We start from the raw sequence: 24618 nt of genomic DNA, 5'->3' as shown, positions 1-24618 counted from the left end.
AAGGCCAGGTCCAGTGGCAGTGCTGAATTGCCAAGCTTGCTAGGCTGTGTGATGTGGTAGAGGGCTGAGGGTTCCTTGTGCTAGGTCCTGTCCATGCATCCACTGAAAGTAGTCCCTTTAAACTGACTAATCCAAATACTTATTAAAAATCCAGTTTCTGAGTGAGAAGCTCCTCAATAGCATGTCCTGAATTTAAGAGAATCCTTTTAAAAAAAACAATTTTAAGGATTTTTCTGCTCCTCCATTGATATTTAGAGGGGCCTTTTCAGCAAGGGTGAAAATGAGTATCTAATGCAACAGAACAGTGAAACTACTATACACAATATGCTGTCAAATGTGCAACATAGAAAATAGAGGAGGAAAAGGCTACCTTCAAGTTGTGTACTACAATGATAAGAGCCTTATTGGCATATGAGCACATAAGAGCAAAATGTATCTTTCTGTCTTTCCAGGTTAACCACAGTTTCTTTTTCATTTCTAAGATACTACTCATCTCCATTTAGAATAAGAAAGACCCACACTTGAATTCTAGTTAGTCTCTCCTTATGCAGTTTTATATGTATAATAGGAGTGAGGCTAGTCATGCAGGGTTGAATGTCAGCTTCACTCCACGCTGAACAGTTTTATTTTGGTAGCTGCAAACCTTCCACAGTAGAAGAAACTAAGTGTTCAATTGCGGGTGTTCCTCCGTAACTGCAGGTCCTCCGTGACTGCAGTTTAGTAGCTGTGTTGATTGGTGGTTAGTCCATATACTTCCTCTACAAATAGAAACTGGGAAATCATCCAACACGTCCCATTTTCCTCAAAGGAAGCTAGTCAGAAACAGGAAGGCTGTGTCAATAAAAAGTTACAGCTAAGCATTTCATGATTGTTTTCAGACCATAAATATTATGCAGTGACCATAAAAAATGTATATTTTAAACAATTGACTTGTTGACATTCTCTAGAAGAAAAAAATAGCAAGTTTATTGACCTTTCAGCAAAGCCCACTGTAAAACTATGAGAAGTGACAGGTTTGTAACATTTTATCCCTCATTAACACTGCTATGCATCCACTCATGCAAAAATTCCATGTGGGATGTAGGATATTTGGTTTCTGTTAGATAGCGTGCAATGCAGACTCGAGCATCAAAATCCCATTAAATCTCTGGACACAGTTTGCCAACCACCAAATGTTTAAGAGCTATACAGGCCATCTGGGAAAGGCCAGTTGCTCTTTAAGTAGCTCTCACATTGTCTATCACATGCAGTCTTGCTTCCATTCACTGTTTATTAAAACAGTTAAAGGACAGAATACAAGGAAATTATCTGAAGCATTAATAAATCGACCTAGTTTACTTTTCTTTTTCTTTTTTTTACTTTAGGCTGTCAGTTTGATTTTGAGAAGTGGCTTTTGTCTGTACTTTGGTGGGTGCAAATAAATTGAGGTGCACATGATGTCATTCACACATTTAATTACCTGGCTGTGCAGGTCTATCAGGTGTGTTAGAGCATGGTATATTAGAGCACGGGCATGGCATTTGGCATCAGTTGCATCCACACATACGTGTGCCATCAAAACTACATTTATGTGCACTTACAAACTTGTGGGTACAAAATGGGAGGCTGGATTTAGGCCCCTGTCACAATCAGCACCTTTGTGTGCAGAGTTTGGACCCATATTTTTCAGCTGAAGGCAAAAAATGCACAGGTATTCCACTAGCAAACTGCCATGATTCTGGAAAATTGCTCTTCAGAGTAATTGCATCTGGAGGGAGGGAGGGAGTGTGTAGGGGTGGGGGTGGGATGTGTGGGGTGGAGGTGAGGTTAATGCAGTTGTCTAGGTTTTTTTTAAAAGATCCTTGCACTGAAGAAGATTAGCAAACATTAGCTAATCAACTATGTGTCAGGAAGCCTGCATCCTATGACATTATTACTTAGGGCACCAGAGAAACAATACAGTGTAAGAATGAAGATGGTTGACCTAAAAAAAATTCCTGATCAAGTTTTCTATTTATTAGTCATTCAGAAAACTTCCCATTCAAATCCACAGCACTCACATCCATTCCTTTCGCAGCCACTACCTTCTGCTCCGGTGAATGTACACAGAAACCAAACATGATTTTATGTGGAAAGTGCTTAAATGCTGCACTGATGGATAGCAGTATAAAACTGTAAAATAGGTAGGATCGATTTTAGAGTGTTTTGTGCCATAAATCTGAGATCCTTATTAAAGGTTAATTTTCCATATCTGGCTGATTCTGACAGAACGGCTTCTCCTCCCTTAAAAATCTTTCCCTGAAGATTAGTGGTTTAAGTGTAAATGGCTCCATTACTGTTGTGCAAATGGGGACACAACAGGGTTAAGGCAAGATTCCATAACAGCACCAGAACAGGCCACATAGCACGCTGCAGCGCTTCAGCTTCCTCACGGTGGCTGTACTGTTTAGCTGTCCTGTGTTTGAAAAGCATACTGTGTTCCAGTGAGCCGTGCAGAGCTCTCAATCTTCCAAGGTCGAAGTGTGGAACTCTGAGGTCAATATTTTTTAATCGCACTCTGCAGTTAATCTGATTTTTACAGTAGGACTAAATGGTGGCTTCATTTCCACACCCATAAAGTAGGACTTTGAAAATACACCCTTATTCATCTGGCTATTTTACGGTCTGTATAAACTGGCACAAAATGTCCTAAAATCAAAGGTCTGTGGAGAAAAGACATCTTTCCTCATCTATGTAGTCACACTAGAGGAAAAAATGAACGCTGCGCTCTAGCAGAGTGGAACAGAGAAATGGTGCTTGTTGGCTAGTACTTCAAATCTATACAAATTACCAGGTATCGTCCAGCTTTTGCGTGAGGAGTCGGGAAGGATCATTCAGTTTTACTTTATCATTTGAAGTTCATAAAAGGTGAGGCAGCCTCCACAGTGGTTTATTAAATCATCTTCTGTTTGACAGGATTCAGAGGGGTAACCATGTTAGTCTCTATCAGCAAAAATAACGAGGAGTCCTTGTGGCACCTTAGAGACTAAAATTTATTTGGGCATAAGCTTTCGTGGGCTAAAACCCACTTCATCGGATGCATGGAGTAAAAAATATAATAGGCAGGTATAAATATACAGCACATTAAAAGATGGGAGTTGCCTTATGAAGTGGGGGGGTCAGTGCTAACGAGGCCAATTCAATCAGGGTGGATGTGGCCTATTCCCAACAGTTGACAAGAAGAAGAAGGTGTGAGTATCAACAGAGGGAAAATTCCTTTTTGTAGTGACCCAGCCACTCCCAGTTTTTATTCAGGCCTAATTTAATGGTGTCAAGTTTGCAAATTAATTCCAGTTCTGCAGTTTCTCACTGAAGCCTGTTTAAATGGCTTCCGACATCACTTGCCATTTTATATATTAAGCAATATTGTTCCCGAATACAAGTTTTTCTGTGGTGATAGGAAAAACCCACAGTTCTCAGGTACTAGCCATCAAGAGCCATGTGACATCCTCCTCATCTTGCAGCTAGCAGGTTGCCTGGTGAGGCCAGTGGCCCTCTCCCACCTCCTACAGGATCCCAAGGACATAAAAGGGAAACCTACTTTATTAGTTAGGAATGGTAACTATTAAGCGTGGACCCAGGTTTGCATTTCATGAATTTGTATTGTATCCATTTGTTTCCAGTTGACTCTGTTCTTACTTAAATAAACCTACTTTTGTTTTATTAATGGGTTCGCAAATCTGTGTGACTTCAAAGGACAGGGTAAAACTAGTAAACTGGGATACACTGCTCCCTTGGGGGCAGAGGATCTGGGATTTTTGTGAGTAGCCAGTGTAAGGGGCTGGATGTCACAGGGTAACGATTCAAAGAGACTTGGGGGCCAGAGTGCACCTGTTGTTAACCTGCAAGACAAAGGCAGGGCTTGTATAGTATCCCAGAAGAGAGTTCTTGAGTGGCTGACAGGCTGGGGCATTAGGGAGCTGATACTCAAGCTACCTGAGCAAAGCTACCTCTCACTAGAGGCTGGGGGTAACAAGGTGTCTCACAATTCTGCGTACCCTGAGAATCATCACACTTTTTAAGGCTGTTACTAATGGAAGGGGCAGCAGTCCACAAGGGCTGGGTTCCAGACAGCACCCTTTTTATCTTGAGGATCCACAGGTTAAGCACTAACTCTCCCTAAACCCTGTGAAGTCAATGGAAGTTTTGCTGTTGACTTCAGCAGGCCCAAGGTTCTACCCAAGGTGTACAAGGAACGAACTCTGAAATCAGTTAACGGTATACATCCAGGTCAGCCAATGTTCAGACTTTAGATGTGCAGAAAGCCATAAATTATTATTTTTATAGAACTTGGCCTATCTAAAATGTTTCCAAATATTTTTGTAACATAAACAGGGGTAGGTAGAAAATGTGTGTTACTAAACTTGTTAGCATAAAATCTTACGGAAACCTTCCCCAGTAGAGGAACATATTATTCTATCTTTTATTCCTGGAGTAATTTAGTCTACAATATTGTGGGTTTTTTCACATTCTAAATAGTAGCATTGCATGTATAGAAGATGATTTGAACCATTTCCTGTGATCATTGTTCTGTCTCTTAAGACTATAATACAAAAAGTTTGTTGTTTTTTCTTAATTTTAGTATTTGGACAAACAAATTCAGAGTTACTTATGACAGAAAAATCAAGCCAGTCAATGTTACTATTGATAATCAAGTGATATTTATTGTTTAGAAGCAAGTTATTCAGAGGCGAGAATGACCTTTAGGTGGTGGTTTTTTTTTTTTTTTTAAAATGCTAGTTTTGTTATTTTGCTTGAGAAAGCAAAATATTGATATTAAACATTCCCCTTTTGATTAACATTCACCAGTATTTTGACTAGTTATCATTTCTGTTAATCACAGCTCTTGAGAAACAAGGAAAAATATTGTTGGATAATAAGAGTAGGAGGTTAACACATGCATTATAAACTACACAAAACCCACCAATTTTCTTCCCTAATAATCTCCAGAAAGGGGAGGCAGCAGATACAAATCAAAGAGCAGTACAAAATAGCCTTTCAGCTTTTTGCAGAAAATATCTTTCAAATGGGATCAAATAGGATGACATAAAAAGATCATCTTCAATTAATTTTATTGCCGAAAACCCAAATTCAAATTCTAGGCTAGAACTTGATCTGTCTAGTTTCAGTGAAACACTTCTGAAATTGCCAAAAAACAAACAAACAAACAAACAAAAAACCCTACACATTGTCCAAGAAGTATTCTTTTGTGCAAGGAAGTATGTCAGACAACCTAATTTAATAGGTCCCACAGCTTGAGCACTAACTCGTCAGGTATCTAAGAGCCAGGGTCTGATCTCAGTTAGGAAGGGGATAAAGTGGGGTTTGACAGAATTTCCAGATGGCCTCATGTGCTGCTTTCACATTCTCCAGGCTATCTGAATTGCCCACCAAACTGAACAGGACACCTGAGCTGCTGCCTCTTGAGCATGCCAAAGGCTCTTTACCAGACTACCTACAGAGAGGCCTGACTGTCAATCTGCTTTGCTGGGATCTGGAGACTGACTGGAGAAAGCCTGTCTCCTATAAATGACAGGGTGTATCCTGGGAAAACACTCAAGGTGCATAAGGGTTTGCATAAAGTGCTTTTTGCAGCAGCCACCCTGCCTATATTGTGCTGTGCTGTGCTAATTTCAATGAGCCTTGGCAGGCCTGAGTTCCTTGGAATAAAGGAGTCATGATAGGATCCTGCATATGTGGCCAACACACCACTGAAGATCTGCTTGGCTTTACAGACAGTCAACATGTTTCGGGGACTAAGTGGATTTCCTGTTTTTGTAGTCTGCATTATGCTACCTGGGAACCTGCAGGCGTGTGGGCGGAGTCAACTAAACACAAGGCAGGTGGGAACTCTGCCATTGCATGGACTATGTAGGTGTTTATAGCTATACATTCAGCACGACTGCTTGTTCCTCAGGCCTCGTCCCCTCAACAGCTTGTTTGAACTCTTTTGTCAAGCTTGCAAGGGAGATCTAATGGCAGCTCAGTTCTTCATGTGCCTCCCAGTTTATGCCTGCTTGGACCCCCACTAATTGGCATGCATCTAAGTTAGCCTGTGCAGTTCCCTGGAATTCTGGAAGCAGCTGTGGACACCTATCTCAATGGCTACTCTAACGGTCTAGCCCGTTTGAGTGCATGCATCCTTTGGCACGTCTTTTGAAATTTCCATATGCATGCAGGTCTCACTTGTGCATGGCTGTTTGCTTCAGAAAAATTGTCCATTTCTCTGAGCCTGAGGTCCCCCCTCCCCCATCAGTAAAAGGGATATAATAATATCCCATCTTCATAAAGTGTCTTGAGGTTGTTGGATTATGGTGATTATTTGTATTATGGTAGCACCTAGGAGTCCAGTCAAGGACCTGGACCCCATTGTGTTAGGTGCTCTATAAACACAGAACAAAAAGACAGTCTCTGCCCCTGAAGAGTTTACAATCTCAATATGATAACATATTAAAATAATTACACTCTAATTACATACAAAATTACAGTCTTAGGATAAGAGATGCTATCTAAGTGCAAAGTATGATTATTAGGCTGATGTCATTTAACAGCAATAAAAGCGAGACATACTGGGTGCCTGTGAGTCAGAGGTTAATTTGTCCGTAATGGGCGAGTGCCCTCCTAATGAAGAACAGCTGAACGACATCTGCATTGTATTTTGTTTACAAGTTAACTGATACATTTTCTTTCTTGTCAAAGATAATCACGTTTTGACACCTGTAATGACAAAAAAAAATGTAGAAGGAAAAAAAGACTAATTATTCAGTTGTTTTTTGGCACTTATTGTGAGCGTACGTTCAATGTACACTATGTCTGATTGATATGACTAGGAAGTAGAGGATCAGAATCATGCAAAAAGGGAATAAAGTGTGTGGGGTTTATAATGATTATTTTTGTTGGATAATTCTTGTGTTATTCTTTTGGTTCTCTTGTCATAGTTATTCACATTATTATTCTATGAGTGATTTCCTTGCAGGATCGTAGCTGTTTAGTGTATCATGACATATAAAATATCTTTCTGTGAGCAGCTATTGGCTTTTTCAATATTTAAATATTGATTTTTTGACAGCCATAACAATTCTCAGAGAACATTTTGTTCCTCTCTTTGAAATAAGTGGATAAGAGAAGTTGTAGTATAACCTAGTGGGGAAAAGTTCTTTATATGATGTACACTAAATATCTGGTATCTTACTTGATACCCACCATACCCTGATATAACTCCTAGATTATTCTGGAGGAATATTATTGCCTACTGTTTTATCAGTTAATTGTCAGTGGAAGGATTTCAGAAATCCTTAACAGCTTATTCTAATTCCTAGTGAAGGCAATAGAAGTCTTTCCATTGACTTAATGGCAGCAGGAGCAGGCCCAACGCTTGTACTTATGGGTCACTGCCCCAGAATGCTGGTTCTCTTGTTTATTTACCATTTTCTGTATCATGAAAGCTGTATCATTGGGTGGTAAGCCAGTACCCCCTGGGGGATACATGGGTAGACTAGATCAGTGGTTCTCAAAGCCGGTCCACCGCTTGTTCAGGGAAAGCCCCTGGCGCGCTGGACCGGTTTGTTTACCTGCCGCGTCCACAGGTTCGGCTGATTGTCCAGGACAATGGGGGCTGCGGGAAGTGGTGCGGGCCAAGGGACATGCTGGCTGCCCTTCCCGCAGCACCCATTGGCCTGGAGCGGCAAACCGCGGCCACTGGGAGCCGCGATCGGCCAAACCTGTGGACGCGGCAGGTAAACAAACCTGTCCGGCGCACCAGGGGCTTTCTCTTGAACAAGCGGCGGACCGGCTTTGAGAACCACTGGACTAGATGACTTTGTGTTCTTGCTATAGAAATTCAGATCTGAGTGACAGTCTGCCAGAGGCGCACAGGGCTTAGTCTGATCAGAGACAACCTTGTAAAGGAGCAAGTCTTAGCAAGAACAACACAAACCAGTTGGAAAGAAAATGAGAAACAGTAATCAATTATTTCAAAATAAATATCTCCCCTACTATATGATTTTGTATCCATGTGACATTATGAAGGTTAGTACTACCCTGGCTTATGTGGTTTGAAAAAGTACAAGTATATTCTTGTAATATATAACATTTTAAAATGTGTCATGTTAAAATAAAATAAAGTAAAATAGACACACCAAATATCTTTTTTGTTGGTCCACACAAATATGCTGAGGCATTCTATCAATGCTGCCTCAGATAAAGCACTGGACTAGGGGTTTGTCTACACTACCGCTTAAGTCGATGTAACTTATGTTACTCAGGGGTGTTAAAAATCCACACCTCTGAGCGACATAACTTACATAGACTTAAAGCAGTGTCTATGCACACTATGTCGGTGGGAGATGCTCTGCTGCCAACATAGCTTCTGCCTCTTGCTGAGGTGGGGTAATTATGTCCACGGGAGAGTGCTCTCCTGTTGACATAGCGCATCTTCACCATACACGCTACATTGGTGCAGAGAAGTCAAGCCCTCAAACTCAGGAGACGAGGGTTCTATTCCTGGCTCTGCTACTGGGTTACCTTGGGTAAGTCACTTGACCACCCTGTGCCTTAGTTTCCTCACTTGTAAAATGGGGATCATTATATGACTTCCTTTGTAAAGAGCTCCGAGATCTACTGATGGAAAAATGTTGAGTGTTTTTATTATTGGAAAGACCATGAGACTGTATGGGAGACTGAAATTGCTTGACATTTGCAAGTTGTGTATATCCCATTACATAACCATGAAATGGGTAAGTCCTAAAGCTGCAAAATAATAATTTTCAAATCTGTATTTTACCTAGTTAGTTTAATGACCATTCACTATTGAAGTTAAAGCCGCTACTGGCTTTGCATATTTTAAGACTGTATTCCAGAAAGGATTTAGTACCTATTTTGGAAAGTCAAATGGACAGCAAAGTCTTTCTTTTTTAAAAAGACTTAAACCTTTCTGAATGTGGAGGAAAGTAGCCTAAACAGCACATGCAAATGAAACATGAAATCATTCTTGCAATTTGTATTGAGACTGGAACATCAGCAGTCTCCTATTGTGAAATACACTGAATGCATATGTGTGTGTATTATGTGGACCATTGCTAAGTCCTTTTGCACTTATTTGTATTCCTAACTGCGGTATGGTCAGATTTAAAGCTCCTGGCTAGAGCACACAGCTAGTTACTACTCTACAGCTGGTTGAGTTTTGGGACCAAGGGAGTACATGCGTGTGGGGGGAGGTCATGGAGTCTATGGAGTCTAGTTGTACCAAAAAGAAAATTACTCCACATACACACTCCTGTGTACCCATAAAATCTCTGGCAACTTCTCAATTGTCTCCCAGAAATTCAAGTCCAATTAGAAAATTGGGGGAGTCCAATAAAATGAATAGAGTACGGTATAGGACCTAATAAATGTAAATGGTCAACTCTTGTTTTCTGAAGTGAACACGAGTTGGAATCATACTTGCCATTGCCATGCTCATGCTAGTGAGAATTTTGTAGACAGAATGAGGGCAGTGTCTGGACTGCTTAGGTTTCAGTTTTTGGAGAGGATGTGAGTCAATGCTGTAGTGGTTAGCCTGCATTATAAAGCAGGTGCCATTTAAAGAACTTTAAACACAGATCCCCAAGTGTGGTGCAGCTGGCTTTCTCCTACGCTGCCAGCTAGCGCATAGGTAACTATTCAGTAGCATAGAGCTTTGCTGCCAGTGTAGCAGGGAAAAGGGAATGTGGGTGCATTCAGGACACCACTGTGCTGGGCAGATCCAGACCTGTGTGTTAAGCACCATATGGCCATTAAAGGTTGGCTTAAATTAGAGCAGAACTCAGACTCCTCTAATGCAACCAAGGGGAATGGCTATGCACTGGACAAACCCAGGAACCAGCAATACAAAGCAATGCTTTAAGCAATTTGTTCTTAATACTTTGCATTTCTATAGTGCCTTCCATCAGAAGTTCTTGCAGCACTTTAAAAGCCTTAATGAATTAAACCTCATCATAATCCTTTGTGGTAGAGAAGTCTTCCTTACATGGATCTTCATTTTATAGTTGGGAAACTAAGGCACAGAGAGTTTGTGACTTATCCAAACTCATACAGAAAGTATATGGCATAGCTAAAAGTAGTACCCAGCTCTTACTCCGTCCTGTGCACCAACTACAAAATCATTCTTCCTTTGGATAGTCACCACCAGAGCTTTCTACAAAACAAACTCACCAAGGGCAGTGAAGCTCTCATACAGTTGTCTCTGTGATGGTTTCACCTTGTTAGCCAGGACTGATTTTCACGTGTGTATTTGTAGTGAGTAAGCCATGAAAAGGTACAACATAAGCATAATGTAATCATTAATTCCAAGCCCTTCTTGCTTGCCTTTTGACTTTCTCGCTCTACTTTTCCCTTAACTGTTGTCACTTTCTGGTGTAGGAAGCTGGAGCTTCAGACTGATGAAAGGAAGCTGTCACCTGACTTTGCAGTTCATGTTTTAAATATTTTATGTATGGAAGTATTAATTTTCCAGAGGCAAAGGTAGAGGCACAGCCACCTTTGGTGGGTGTAATTTAGGTGGCCGATTTTGAAATTTTTCACTGCATTATAAATATTCATCCTTTCGTCAGTGCCGAATATAGTACAGCATACATAGAATTCTATAGAAAATAGAATCCCAGTGTACTGATAGGATTTTACAAACATGTTTTTTGTACAGATTACAGCCCAAGTTCCAAGGTTCCTGACTCAGCCATGGTTCCCAGATGAGTAGGGAGCCCGGAACCCCTGAGAGTTCTGGCTGGAGCCGGGGTGCTATTGTGGGGCCATAGAGATGGAGTGGATTAGGTCCGCTGAAGGTCACAAGAGGCTTGTTAGAGGTTGCTGAGATTGAGTGGAGAGGAGGAGGCTTCTTGGGGCTGGAAAGGTGTTTTGATGGAGGAAGGGAAGCTTGTGTAAACCAGATCTAGTATGAAAAAGGGCAGCGGTTCATTCTTTAACAAATGTAACGGAATTTGTAATTGCAAGGTTTTTAGATAGTGTTTTATATATGAGTCATTTGAGAGCAATCTCAGTTATGAACAATCGGGTAGACATAAGTGTTATACATAAACATCTTTACTTTATTTTTTAATCCAGCAACTGGTGCTCATCTTCCTCTCCCCACCCTGCTTCCTCATTTCCCAAAATGTGGTATTCCCATACCTTGAAGACTGCATGAAGTTCTAGTCACCTCATCTCAAAAAAGATATATTAGAACTGGAAAAGGTAGAGAGAGAGGCAACGAAAATGATTAAAGATATTGAACAGCTTCTGTCTGAGGAGAGACAATACTTATTCTATAAAAGATACTATAACTGTATAATATGGTACTGGTATTATCACCCTTAATAAAACTCCAGCTTGATCATATGCACCGTGATTTCTAAAGTGACACTGGCATTGAGAACAGATGGTATCAAACCAATCTCCACTTAAGCAAAGGGATGTTGTGTTGGATATATAATTTTTTTCAAAATTTGCTCATAGAGTTGCTGGAATTTTGTGGCATTGGCGTGACTCAACTCCCACACAGGTTAAAGGTTGGAAGAAAGCTAATGTGTCAATACTTTATAAGGGGAAATGGCATGATGTGGGTAATTATAGGCCTGTCAGTCTGATATCGCTCCCAGTCAAGATCATGGAATGGCTGATAAGGCACTCAATTAATAAAGAATTAAAGGAGGGTAATATAATGCCAATTAACATGGGTTTATGGAGAATAGGTTCTGTCAAATTAACTTAATATATTTCTTGATGAGATTACAAGTTTGGTTGATAAAAGGTGATAGTGTTGATGTAATATACTTAGACTTCTGTAAGGCATTTGACTTGCTACTGCACACCATTTCAATTAAAACACTAGAATGATACAAAAGTGATATGACACAAGTTACATCAATTTAAAAACTGGCTAGCTGATAGGTCTCAAAATGTAACTGTAAACAGGGAATCCTCATCGAGCAGTGTGTTTCTAGTGAGTTTCTTGCAGGGATTCGTTCTTGGTCCTATGCTATTTGATCTGAAAGAGAACATAAAATAGGGAATGATAAATAATGAAGAGGACAGGTCACTGATACAGTGTGATCTGAATCACTTGGTAAGCTGGGTGCAAGCAAACACTATGTGTTGTAATATGGCTAAATGTAAGTGTATACATCTAGGAACCAAATGTAGGACCTACTTAGAGGATGAGGGACTCTATCCTAGAAAGATTTGGGAGGCCATGGTGGATAATCAGCTGAACATGAGTTAACATTGCGACGAGTTAACACTCCGACAGCAATTCCCGGCCCCAGGGCAGAACAGTCAGTGGGCCCCCCAGCCCGCGTGGACGTGGTCTTCCTGACGTTTGGGCAGTGCTGCACCTGCGCTGGCTGGTGCCCAGTGAGCTGCTGCCAGCTGTGCCACTGGTGCCCAGCGGGCTGCCGCCTCCGCTGCTGTGCACGCTCTTCCGGCCCAGCCGGGGCTTCCACATGCCTGCCTGGCTGCCTTCGCCGCCACCGGCGGCACCACCCTGCGCGCGCCTAGGAGCCTGCCAGAGGCAACTAGTGAGAGGGACAAAAGGGGGGCACCAGGTAAGGGGGGGACACGTGACCCCTCCCCCGTGACTTCTCCCTGTCCCCACGCTCTCCCCAGCCCCTCCTCCCCATCCCATGTTACCTGGGCGGGGGGCACTGTCCTCCTGCTGTGCCAGCCTGGTTCCCCCCAGCTGTGTGGCTGCTCTTCTGGCAGCCAGGCTCTGGATGCTGCCTGGTGCAGGCGGCAGCTGCCTGGGAAAGCGCCTGGCTGTGGCAGCAGCAAGCCCCGCCCTCCCCGGCTCAGCTTCTGGTGACAGTGGCCGAGCGAGCCAGAGACCCCCCGCCCTCCCCCTCGTGTTCAGAGCCGGCTCCCATCCCCAGAAGCTGAGCCCGGGCAGGGAGTGGGCTGCAGCTGTCAGGGGACACGAGCCGATGCTGAGCATGCCGGGAGGCCTCCGGCTCGCTCGGCCACTGTCCCTAGAGAAGCTGGGCCCCACCCCCAGGGCAGCAACTGCACCGGGCAGTGTGGCCAGACGAGGAGAGGCTCTGGCCCCGCCTCTTCCCTTCTGGCTCTGGCCCCGCCCCTTCCTCTCCCTGCTGAGTTGAGTGCCCTGAGCAGGTGTCTGGGGAGGGCAGGAGGCAGACCTTTCCCCCGCCCCTCCGCCCAGCATCGCCTCTGAGCCCTGTGGCCTGCCCGGGTGATTTTAAAGGGCCTGGGGCTCCTGGCTGCAGCGGTAGTGGTTGGGGGTTCCCGGGCCCTTTTAAATCACCCAGCCCCTGGGCAATTGCCCCCTTCCCCCACCCCCATCCGCGGGCCTGCATCTGTGTCTGTCACTGGTGCAGCTACTGTGGAATACTGTGTCCTGTTCAGGTGTCCACAATCCGAGAAGGATGTTGCTAAATTGGAAAGGGTTCAGAAAAGAGCCAGGAGAATGATTAAAGGATTAGAATACATGCTTTATGGTGATAGACACAAAGAGCTCAATCTATTTAACTTAACAAGGAGAAGGTGAAAGGGTGACTTGATTACAGTCCATAGGTACCGACCAGGGGAACAAATGCTTGATAATGGGCTTTTCAATCTAGCCAACAAAGATATAACAAGATCCAGTAGATGGAAATTAGAGACATTCAGACTAGAAATAAGGAGTAAATTTTAAAAGTGAGCGTAGTTAACCATTGGACCAATTTACCAAGGGTGGGATTTTTCATCGCTGGCCATTTTTAAATCAAGGTTGGAGTCTTTTTAAGAGATGTTCTAGTTCAGAAGGAATTATTCTGGGGGAGTTCTATGGGCCTGTATTATACTGGAGAGCAGACTGGATGATCACAGTGGTCCCTTCTGGCCTTGGGAGCTATGAAAAGACCTTGGGTGCAATCCTGGCCCTAATGAAACAAATTGAAGTCAATGGCAAAACCCCAATGAGGCCAGAATTTTCTCCCCCCCCTCCCCCCGCTTATTTTTAAGTTCTCCTGGAACTCTTGAGCTAATCCAAAGCTCATTGACATAGTTAGAAAAAAATCTACTGATTTCAGTGGGCTTTAAATCTGGCCTGGGTGGGGTGCGGGAATAACAAAAAGCTCAGGTTTGGGTTCTACTGACCATAACATTCAGTGAACCCAAACTCCTTCTTCCTATGTTCCAGGGTGCTCCCAGAGCAAAGTTCCCTTCTCTGCCAACTGCTTCTGCGTGTAGCAGGCTCAGTGACTACAGGTTCCCTGCACCCAGGGAGAACCCCCCTATGCAGAATTGCTCACGTCACTCCTTTACATTGAAAGATGCTGATTTAACTGAATTCTACTCCCTAGCCTGCAGGTATTCTTTGCTATGCTTTAGTAACAAAGCAAGGCTATATTTAAAATGTAAAAAATTGAGACTTAGGGTATGTCTATACTATCCACCAGATCGGCGGGCGGTGATCGATCCAGCAGGGGTCGATTTATCGCGTCTAGTCTAGATGCAATAAATTGACCCCCGCAAGCTCGCCCATCGATTCCTGTACTCCACCGCCGCAAGAGGCGCAGGCAGAGTCGACGGGGAGCAGCAGCAGTCAACTCACTGCAGTGAAGACACCACAGTGAGTAGATCTAAGTACGCTGACTTCAGCCACATTATTCACATAGCTGAAGTTGCATAAATTAGATCGATCCCTCCCCTCCGCAGTGTAGACCAGGCCTTAGACCCAACATCTTTTCTCCATTATACCTGTGCAGTCCCACTGACTTCAATGAAAGGCTGATTCAATTTGGTTCAGGCTGTGGTGTTATGCTGCATTGACTAAGAGCAAACATATGGATGCACTTCTAAAGTTTTGAGGATGGGTTTAGCTCAGTGACTTGTACTGATCTCAGTGAGTCATGCAGCTAAAACCCCTATACATCATTTTAAAAATATGCCTTGTGTGTGAAGAACAAGAATTACACAAGATTTTCTTGGGAGGTGTCTTTTTCAACAACCCATCTCCTCTGCAATCTAAACAGGTGCGGGATAGCCAAGGATTTTGTATTCTTGTGCTGTGGAGACAGTCACAGCAGTAGCTGCTGCAGTTTCCTGTTATACCACTGTCTGGTAACAACTTCCTCTTTCCCATGCAGGGCTCCCAGCAACATAGAAATCAGTGAAACAGATCTCTCTCCAGATCCATGCTGTCCATTCTGCTCTTGAGGATGTCCATTTTTGCTCTTCTCCCCATAAAGTATTAAGAGCATAAGAATGGCCATACTGAGTCAGACCAAAGGTCCATCTAGCCCAGTATCCTGTCATCCGACAGTGGCCAATGCCTGGTACCCCAGAGGGAATGAATGGAACAGGTAATCATCAAGTGATCCATCCCCTGTCACTCATTCCCAGCTTCTGGCAAACAGGTTAGGGACACCATCCCTGCCCATCCTGGCTAATAGCCATTGATGGACCTATCCTCCATGAACTTATCTAGTTCTTTTTTGAATCCTGTTAGTCTTGGCCTTCACAACATCCTCTGGCAAGGCATTCCACAGGCTGACTGCGTTGTGTGAAGAATACTCTTTCATATACTGGAGCTTGTGATGCCCAACCTATCCTGCTGCTGTAATCCATCATTCTTCTGATATTTCCTCCTTCCTGCTGCCATTTTCAAACTGTTCATGCGTGTTTCTTCAATTCACCATTGTCACCATATTTCACTTAGGAATTTTAGCTGTAGAATGAGCTATCGCTGCTCTGTCCACGTTGCTCTAGATTTGGGGGTAGTTCAGCTCTGTCTACCTGGATTGGGGCGATGTCATTTCTGTTAGGGTTTGCTAGCTGAGATGGCCCCTTTTCATGCAAAATCAGAGACTGATTCTTAGCAATGTGTTTCATCATCCCTATTTCCCCTTTAATTTTCCATCTTCTGATTTATGCTCTTGGGTCAGATAAAGGGATGCTATCAGGAAGATGAAGTAAAATCTGTACAGATTATAGAATTTTAAAAGTCTTATAAAGTGTAATATTAATAGAATGTTTAGGTGATGAGAACCCTGTCCTTACTTAACACTGACTTGAGGTTAATATATTTTAAGCAGAGACCTACCTTTCAGCCCGTGAGCAGTCTGACTTCAGTAACACGACTTCTGCTTAAAGTTCAGCTCATGCTTAAATTACCCCACTGAACTGGCGCCTTACAGTGTGGAAAAAGCTTTTGTCAAGAAGCAAAATCTATTAAAAGAAAATCCCATAAACTTTTATATGGCAACAGAACACCTAACAATCATCTTAAACACAGAAAAATTCTCCCCCATCCATTGTTACAGTTGATTTTTCTAATCATAGCTGAGCATTTCAAGATGTATGTTAGCACTGAATAAAGCAATTCCTGGGTGAACTACTTAATTTATCCCCTTGCTCCCCACCCAGCACATGCACTGTGCATTAAGCAACACTCCTACATGGTCTGTTGTGTCTTAGGATGCAGCAGACGAAAGTCCAGGCTGCAGACTTTGGATCAGGATTCTAAACTTTCCTATAATGTGAAGGCATTTGGATACAGTGTTCTAATTTGGGCACAGCTCTATTTTACTGCTTAATTTGTGTAAATCTTCATATTTTGCTAATGCACTCTGACATTTAGATTCAGTTTCTGCTTTCATGAAATGAGGATTCATTAATGTGAATTCAGGCATGGGGAACTGTGACCCAGCTGAAAGCATTGTCTTGAAACAACCATGGCAAAATGCAGATTGTTTTACATTTTTGTTTTTTGTTTTTCACTTTACTCTTTTTAATGAAAAGTAAATTAAAACCAAGCCAACATGAAATTGACATTGCAAACTAAAAGTTACCAAATAAGGAAATTCTTAGTTGAGGCTTTCACTCAGCTCTTGGCAGGGCTCCAAGGAAGAATAAGTTAAGATGGCCGAAGCAGAAAGATGGCGTGAAAGCTTTGAGTTTTTGTGGTTTTGTTTATCAGAAGAAGCGTTATTTTAAGAGAAAGATTTTGTTACATCTGTCAGTGCACGTGTCTATTCTAATATCATATTTGTTAAGTAAGGGCCTTGATGTTGTAAACACTTATGCATGTTCTTAACTTTACACATGTAAGTAGTCAAATGAAATTGCTCACTTTAGTAAATTTAAGCATATGCATGTTTGTATGATCAGGCCTAGGTCAGCACTCAGAATCTCCAGAGGAATACCTTTCCTGGATGCCTGGTAGGCAGCACTAAAGAGGCTAAGAACATAATTTTCTCTGTGCCATCTATTCTGGTCTGAACAATTCCTTCTCTATGTTGTTCTGCTAAGTCTGATCTGTGTTTTTTGCACCACATACAAGTCCTGTCATGTCCCCTATGCCAGGGCTTGTGAGGTGGTCCTCAGAAGATAGCTTGTGGCTGCCTCCTTAGTTCCTGTATTGCAGAATATCCTCCAAGGATTAATGCTGTGATTTTTAGAGCCCCTTTACGTTGTTATGACCCCTTTATCTGGCATTTTGAGGTCAGGCCTAATTGTTAGAAAATGGTGAGAATTGTTTCACTACATTTTGCAAAAAGTATTCCAGAATGCTTTCTGGGCTGTTTCACAGACCCAAAATGTCCCACGTTTTATATTTTCACAATTGTGCTGTGAAGCCAGGCAAAATTGCAATATTTTTGCATTATTTGAGGTGAAAATTCACAAGATCCCATTATAAAGAAACTCCCTGCACTATTTCACAGTGTAAAACCAAACCATTTACAGTAGTTCAAAACACAATGTGAAATCTAATTCAGGGTTTTCAAATTTCTTTGCAGATATGTTGCATGACCCCAATGCCTGCTAACAGAGAACACAAAGAATGAGCTAGTCTGTAACTTTTCCCTCATTCCCTTTGTGTTCAGTGTTTTCCTTCTCTCTCCTCACCTGCTTATCAGCATGTGTGACAAAGACGTGATAAAGGACAAAAAGGAAACGTTTCCTTGGACAATAGATCTATATAGTGTACCACACTGTACTTGCCATCTGCCTTTCTGTTATTGTTACCTAGTTGTGTAATACCTATTTTGCGAAGGATTTGCCCACTGCTTAGGGCACTGTCCTGGAACCATGTTCAATTCCCTTCTCTGCCACAGACTTCTTGTGTGACTTTGGGCAATCACTCAGCCTCTCTGTATTTAGGGTCTCCATGTGTGAGGTGGGGATAACAGTACTTCACTACCTCACAGGGATGTAGTAATTAAAGCTTGTGAGGTGATCTGATACTATGGTGGATTGGGGCCATATAAGCACCCTAGATAGACAGATGAAGGGCACTTTATATACAAGTATAAAGGCAACTTACTTGGAAGACAGTCTTTCTCCCTGTGTCATACAGCCACTGCAGTGATTGGCAGAGGCCCTTACCCTAGCTTGCCCTCCAGATAAGTGAGTCCCCCTTTTTGGGGGGTGGGGGGTGGGGGGGATATTTGGCATTCCAAGGACCAAAATAGGTTGAATTTGTTGATCTTCCAATTATTTTGCAAAGTCCGTCTATTGAAATGTGGGCCTTGGTGAAAGGCTGAATGTGGGACTTCCATGGAAAGGTGTTGTGGAGGTTTTAAGCTGCATTGGTCACATGACTGGTGATCAGACAATGTGTAATAGGAATAAGTGCTGTGCTTTGATTGTTTTTTGTTCATTTATGCTTCCTAAGTTCTTCTGTTTGTAAAGTTTGTGAAGGGTATGCAGAGCTTTGGGGTGGCACAATTTGGGGTGCAGTTTATATCAGACCCAAAACTAAAATAGAATCCTTGACCCTAAAAACTAATAGTTTGATTCCTAGTGGTACACCAGTCTTTCCTGTCTGTCTCTAAAATTTAACTTGGCATCATCAATATCATTATTTTTTTAAAAAAAACCCTGTGCTTTAATCACTAAAATAATATGATAACAACTCTGTTTTTGTTTTTGCACAAGGGAGCTGGAAATCTCTTGTCTAAGATGGGATTCAAAATGACAGTTTCCATATGTAAGGAAAAGGAAAGGAAATCTGACAAGAAGTCCAATTATTACAATGCCCACCCCTCCCCCGTCCCTTGCACTAATTAAAGCTGCTGTGTTTCTGGTATGCTTCCTCCTGCATGTCTAACCCAGAACTAAAGGAGGAAAACTCTCCCTGGGCTTCCAAGTAGCATTACAATATTACTGTAATCTTTCATTTCCTTTGTCTCAGTCACCTATCCAATGTGGGAGACATAATTCATTATAACCATTTCACTGAAGACTACTCTGAGCATTTGCAGTCAAACGCCAGCAGCCGATACGCATTCGCGCTGCAACCTGAGGCATAATGATTTCAACAGTTATACATTTTCAAACCACACAAACACTGTCCAGAGGCTGATAGCTGATAGCCAGAGTAAACATGAAGCCTGGAGGACGAAGATTAGGGTCAGACAGGTTTTAGGGCATAATGTGGGTCTGATTCTAATTTATCTACTACTGACTCATCATCTAGTACTGATAACATTTTTCAAAACCCTCTTCACTTTAGATAATCATTTTAAAAATACTACAAACCTGGCAAGGACTGAGCCCATTATATGACTGCAGTTCTTGTGATGGAATTTGTGATGCCTTTATAGGCCTCTGCTTAGCAAAATACTTCAGCGTGTGCCTAACTTTAAGCATGGGGGTAATCCCTTTGACTTCAACAAGATTACTTATCTGTTTAAAGTTAAGCACCTATTTAGGCATTTTACAGAATTAGGGCTCTGTCTGAGGGCCAGTACTGAGCAGTGAAGGTGTCATGGGAGTACCCCCCCAAGAATCGGACACCAAGTACTTAAGTAGAGAATCACATGCCTATGGGCAGTTCAATTTGTGGGCACAAATGCGGGCACTGGAGGTGCAACAAATGCTTCCTTCCTTTGAAAATGTGGCTCTTAGGAGGAAGGAGACAGAAAGGGACCTGAAGAGCGGAGGAGAAAAGTAAAGATTTCTTGTATTGCTAAGCAGAGTTGTGCAAATCACTGAGAAAAGATTTTATAGTAGTTTCTAGCAAGTTTTCACATCAGGTTTTGGGTTGGCCTATGATACCATCTAGTCTAACACAATACACAGCTAGGGTGACCAAATGTCCCAGTTTTTATAGGGACAGTCCCGATATTTGGGGTTTTGTCTTATATAGGTGCCTATTACCTTCCTCCCCTGTCTCGATTTTTCACCCTTGCTATCTGGTTACCCTACACACAGAATAGCCCAATGTAATTTAGCTCAGGCCTAACTTTGTGCCCTAAACACCGAAGGCCTGCTTCAACACCCTGTTACTCTAATTGTATGTCATTATAACTCAGTGGAATTACCCTGGTTTACAACTGGAGTATCTTCATTGAGTTATCCTGATGTGAAGCTGAAGTGAGCAAGCAGATGCTGGAAACATAAGGCGCAACTTTAAAAAGCAATTTTATACATTCAGTAAAGACAAATCTTTCTGCCCTTGCTAAAGTGGGTTATGTGGAGGAAGGAGAGGACCTCTGAGTAGCATTCCTTACCTCTGCTTCCAAAAGGGGGCTGTCTGTGCCTGGTTCTCTTAGCATCTGCTATTCCAGGGACTCTATAGAGCACATTAGCTGAGCCACCAGCCAACTGCTCCAGGAAACACCCTGCCCACAACCACAGGTGCCTACTTTTCCTTTTCCCTGGGGGTGCTCTACACCTGCTCCACCCCATGGCCCCGCCCCCACTCTGCAACTTCCCCTGAGGCCCTGCCCTTGCTCTGCTCCCTCCCCTCAGGCCCCACCCTTGTTCCACCTCTTCCCACCCCCACTCCCACCCCTCCACGAGGCCCCCATCCACTGCTCTCCACCCTTCCCCAAGCTCTCCCCGAGCCACCAAGCAGCTGTTTGCTGGCTGTGCCCCCCATCAGCTATTGGGTGGCAGCAATGCCGCCCGCCCCATCAGCTGATGATGGGGCAAACAAACAGCTGTGGCTGGTGCATGCTGAGCACCCGCTATTTGTTTTCCATGGGTGCTCCAGCCCCAGAGCACCCACAGAGTCAGCGCCTATGCCCATAAGCTTTTGTGTTCCTGAAGTTTTATGGACAAGAAAGAGACTTCTTGTGCTCTCTCCCACCAGAGAAGGCAGAATTTCAGGATAAGGGTTTTGGTCACTATCAAATTATAGATCAGCAAAAAGGACTCAAAACAGAACAGAATCAGGCAAAAGTTATAAGTGTCTGAGAACTTGCACAGTGCCTTAGCATAAAAATATGCTTGCCATCAGTCTCCTAAAACTCATTGTGTCAAATCCAAAAATACTTTAAGCCTATGCTGTAGCTTTTCGGGTATTATTTTTTTAAGTTCCAACTTCCCCTCTGCCCCCGCCCCTCAAAAAGAGAAAGAGAGAGAGAGAGGGAGACTTCATGTATCTACAAGAAAAGTCGTGGGGAGTCACCTTTACAATATGACTTCCTGAGTCTCCAATCTGAATGTCAAGGCTTGAGTTTTGACATGGAGGTGTAGATAAAATGAGGATAATTAAAACATTTTAATTTACAGCTGATTTTTAAAAAGAGCACATGCTATGGTTATTAGAAGAAAACAATACAGATTTTGTCATAAAAGAAAAGGAGTACTTGTGGCACCTTAGAGACTAACCAATTTATTTGAGCATAAGCTTTCGTGAGCTACAGCTCACTTCATACAATGAAAGTACTCCTTTTCTTTTTGCGAATACAGACTAACATGGCTGTTACTCTGCAACCTGAGATTTTGTCATATAGCTCCAGGGCTATATTCTTATCTCCATTTGCAGCGCCTTACCCATGCAACTGCCATTAATATGATGAGGATGAAGATTATGATAGCAATATGTGAACATTGCATCTTTCCTCTGGAAAGGTTACAACTGTGTTCCTCCAGAAACTGAAACAATTGTTAATGCCTGGAGTCTAAGAGACTGAACAGAACTATTATAGACTAACCAATTTATTTGAGCATAAGCTTTCGTGAGCTACAGCTCACTTCACGAAAGCTTATGCTCAAATAAATTGCTTAGTCTCTAAGGTGCCACAAGTACTCCTTTTCTTTTTGCGAATACAGACTAACACGGCTGTTACTCTGAGAACTATTATACTTGCTCTGTTTACAAATAGCAATCCCGAGTGATAATTGATTCTAATCCTGCTTTATCCTTGAGACCCTGCCTTCAATCACTTGCATTAAAAATCCAGTAATGTGTAAAATCACTCAAGTTGTGCAGTAAAAGTGCTTCTGTTGTGAGCTAGAAAATGAGGTACAAATTAGTAATATCAAGTGAAGCAGCATCAGTGTCCAAAATTATTTCAGTGCTACCGTAGACAAGACAAAACAACTTCAGAAAGTGTGTTTGAGACCTGCTGGAAGCAAGTCTTCTGAAATGGTATTGAAAACTGTTTTGAATGGTTTTGTCTTTTTTATACTTGCTCTTAAAGTTGTTTTTTAGCCCTAGTGTAGCTATGTTAACAGTGTGTACCATGCTTAAGCAAGTGAGTGCCTGGTCAGTACAATGTTTCAAGACCACTGATTACAATGCACTTTCCTTCCCATATCAAGTCCCAGGAATCTGAAACTGCTGTACTAATGTTTTCCCTTTGGAAACATTCATCAGCAAGATGTAGCATTCTGCTCTTGCCGCTGGCATCTCTTGAAATGCAGAAGAGAGTAGCTGAATGCAGCAGTCTTCTGGGACTGAATCAGCAGATCCAATTCATTACATGCCATAAGGAGAAATGTGATTTCAAGTGACTGCCTAATCTCCCTGAAATATCACGTCACACAGAAAGGCCTTTCAAGTCTCCTGGGAGAAATCTGCCCAGCTCCCTTACTAAAACCAACCACACCAACCACAGAGCCACAAAAAAAGCCCACAACGCCTCCCAAAAAGAACCAAAAACCTCTTTGCATAGAATAGCAGAGCTTTTTAAATTACAATACAATTCCAGCTATCCAAATGGCCTGGCGGACGTCGGAAACTTTTGGATAACTGGGCTTTTGGATCAACAGAAGTGCTACTAACTAATCTAGGGCTACATGGGGGATGCACTGTGGATTCGGATAAGCAGGATTTTCATATAAAGGGAATTCAGATAACTGGAATTATACTGTATTAAATGCATGCTGTTAACCAGATGCTTGCTAAGCTTCCCTTAGCATTGACTCTTCTTCAGATAGCATCAAATTGGATGGCTGTGAGTAGGGAGACCACTCGATCCAAAGCAGTCAGCTCAGACTAATTTTTTCCAAGAATTCCAACATATTAGTCAACAAGAGCAGAATCAGCCAGGAGGCATTTAACGGAGGAGGAGAGAGCACTCAGCACACCTCTAGGGCTGTAAACCTGGGATTGATTCTTGGTAGTAGATTGCATGAATCAGCTGTTTCTCTCTGGTGGGATAGGAAGATGACAGAAACCTTGATCTCTGAAAGATTGGGTCCTCATTTAACCGCTGTACGCCTTTAGAATTCTATTGTACTGTACTGTTGGCAGGCAGGAGAAAGGGGTGGCGGGAGCACTGCATTGTCAGATCCTCAGTCTGGCAATTCTGCAGCAAGAGTATGATACATCTTGGCATTGTCTCCACTGAAATCACCACACACCAAGCGCTTTGCACAGGTGACACAGCTGGCAACTTATTACCACAGAGAGAGTGAACATTTGCCCCAAAGGATATAAGAATTAAAAATGTCCTACTCCAAAAGAAGTTGATGAAGCAAAGAACATTTCAAGCAATTTTCCTGCTTTCATCATGCAAACCTCAGAAATTCTGCATAGCTCTGTTGGGAGGACAGTCACTCTTTTGTAAAATTAAAACCTAATAACTATAATTCATTAATGATTCTTTGTATTGCAGAAACAACCTAGAGGTCTCAGTTGGGGTTTAGGGTTTGTGCTAAACACTGTAAACACATAACAAAAAAGAAAAAAGTCCCTGGACCAAAGAGCATATCAGCTTCTTTGCAGAGAAGAGCAAGAAAAATGTCCCTTTGCCTCCACCTTTTAGGCTTTATTTTTCTTGTGCTTCGCTGCTTGGAAACTGAGAGAAAGAGAGAGATTTGTGAAGGTTTTACAATCCATGTATCTCCCTCCTTAACACAAAATGGGATTTAAGGATTAGGGCACCCATCAGATAAATAGCGGGGTCTGGAACTCAGCTCTGCAGGTTTTTACTAAGCAGTGGGGAAGAGCAGCAGGACAGAGGCTAGTAGGGAGCCAGGGTGAGACAGTTTACAGGGAGTAGGGGTGGCAGAGAAGGCCTAGGCAGAGAGGGGAAAGCAGTTTCTGGAATACCTTCTAGCAGCCCACAGAGCAGGCCCCTCTGTTTTCTAGGATCTTGTGTATTCATATAAATCCAGGAATATGTTGTTTCTGAGCACATTGGCACTAGGTGTTCATAACTTAGTAACATCTGCTTCCCTGTTTTTATTCTCTTCAGTCCTTCCTTTTCCTTCACTCCAGTCTTCCGTTTTCCCTTCTACCGTGACACATCTGTGTATCCCCTCCTCTTTTGGTTAGCTGTCTTTCTTTCAGTCTGATTTCTTTGTAGCGTTAACCCTGGATATCTTTCCATCCTCCTTGCCCTTTAGCCCCTTCCCCTGGGTAGTATTCTCTCTTCCCCCTAATCCCCATGA

The 24618-nt window shown here is 42.6% G+C and overlaps 1 long non-coding RNA gene across 1 annotated transcript in view; it reads right to left on the bottom strand.

Annotated features, from left to right (window-relative positions):
• Nucleotides 1-11117: 11117 nt before the first annotated feature.
• LOC311521287 overlaps nucleotides 11118-24618 on the bottom strand; it is a 36322-nt gene continuing 22821 nt past the window's right edge. The window contains exons 4-5 of the long non-coding RNA XR_014711848.1: nucleotides 16088-16212; nucleotides 11118-12037 (exon numbers count right to left, since the gene is read on the bottom strand). This is a non-coding gene — a long non-coding RNA (uncharacterized lncRNA). The remainder of the gene's footprint in view (nucleotides 12038-16087; nucleotides 16213-24618) is intronic.

This window comes from Lepidochelys olivacea (genome assembly GCF_965140295.1).
Source record: "Lepidochelys olivacea isolate rLepOli2 genome assembly, chromosome: 5".
Lineage (NCBI taxonomy): Eukaryota > Metazoa > Chordata > Testudines > Cheloniidae > Lepidochelys > Lepidochelys olivacea.
Note: the sequence above shows the minus strand (reverse complement) of the source record. Positions and strands in the feature narration are given on the sequence as shown.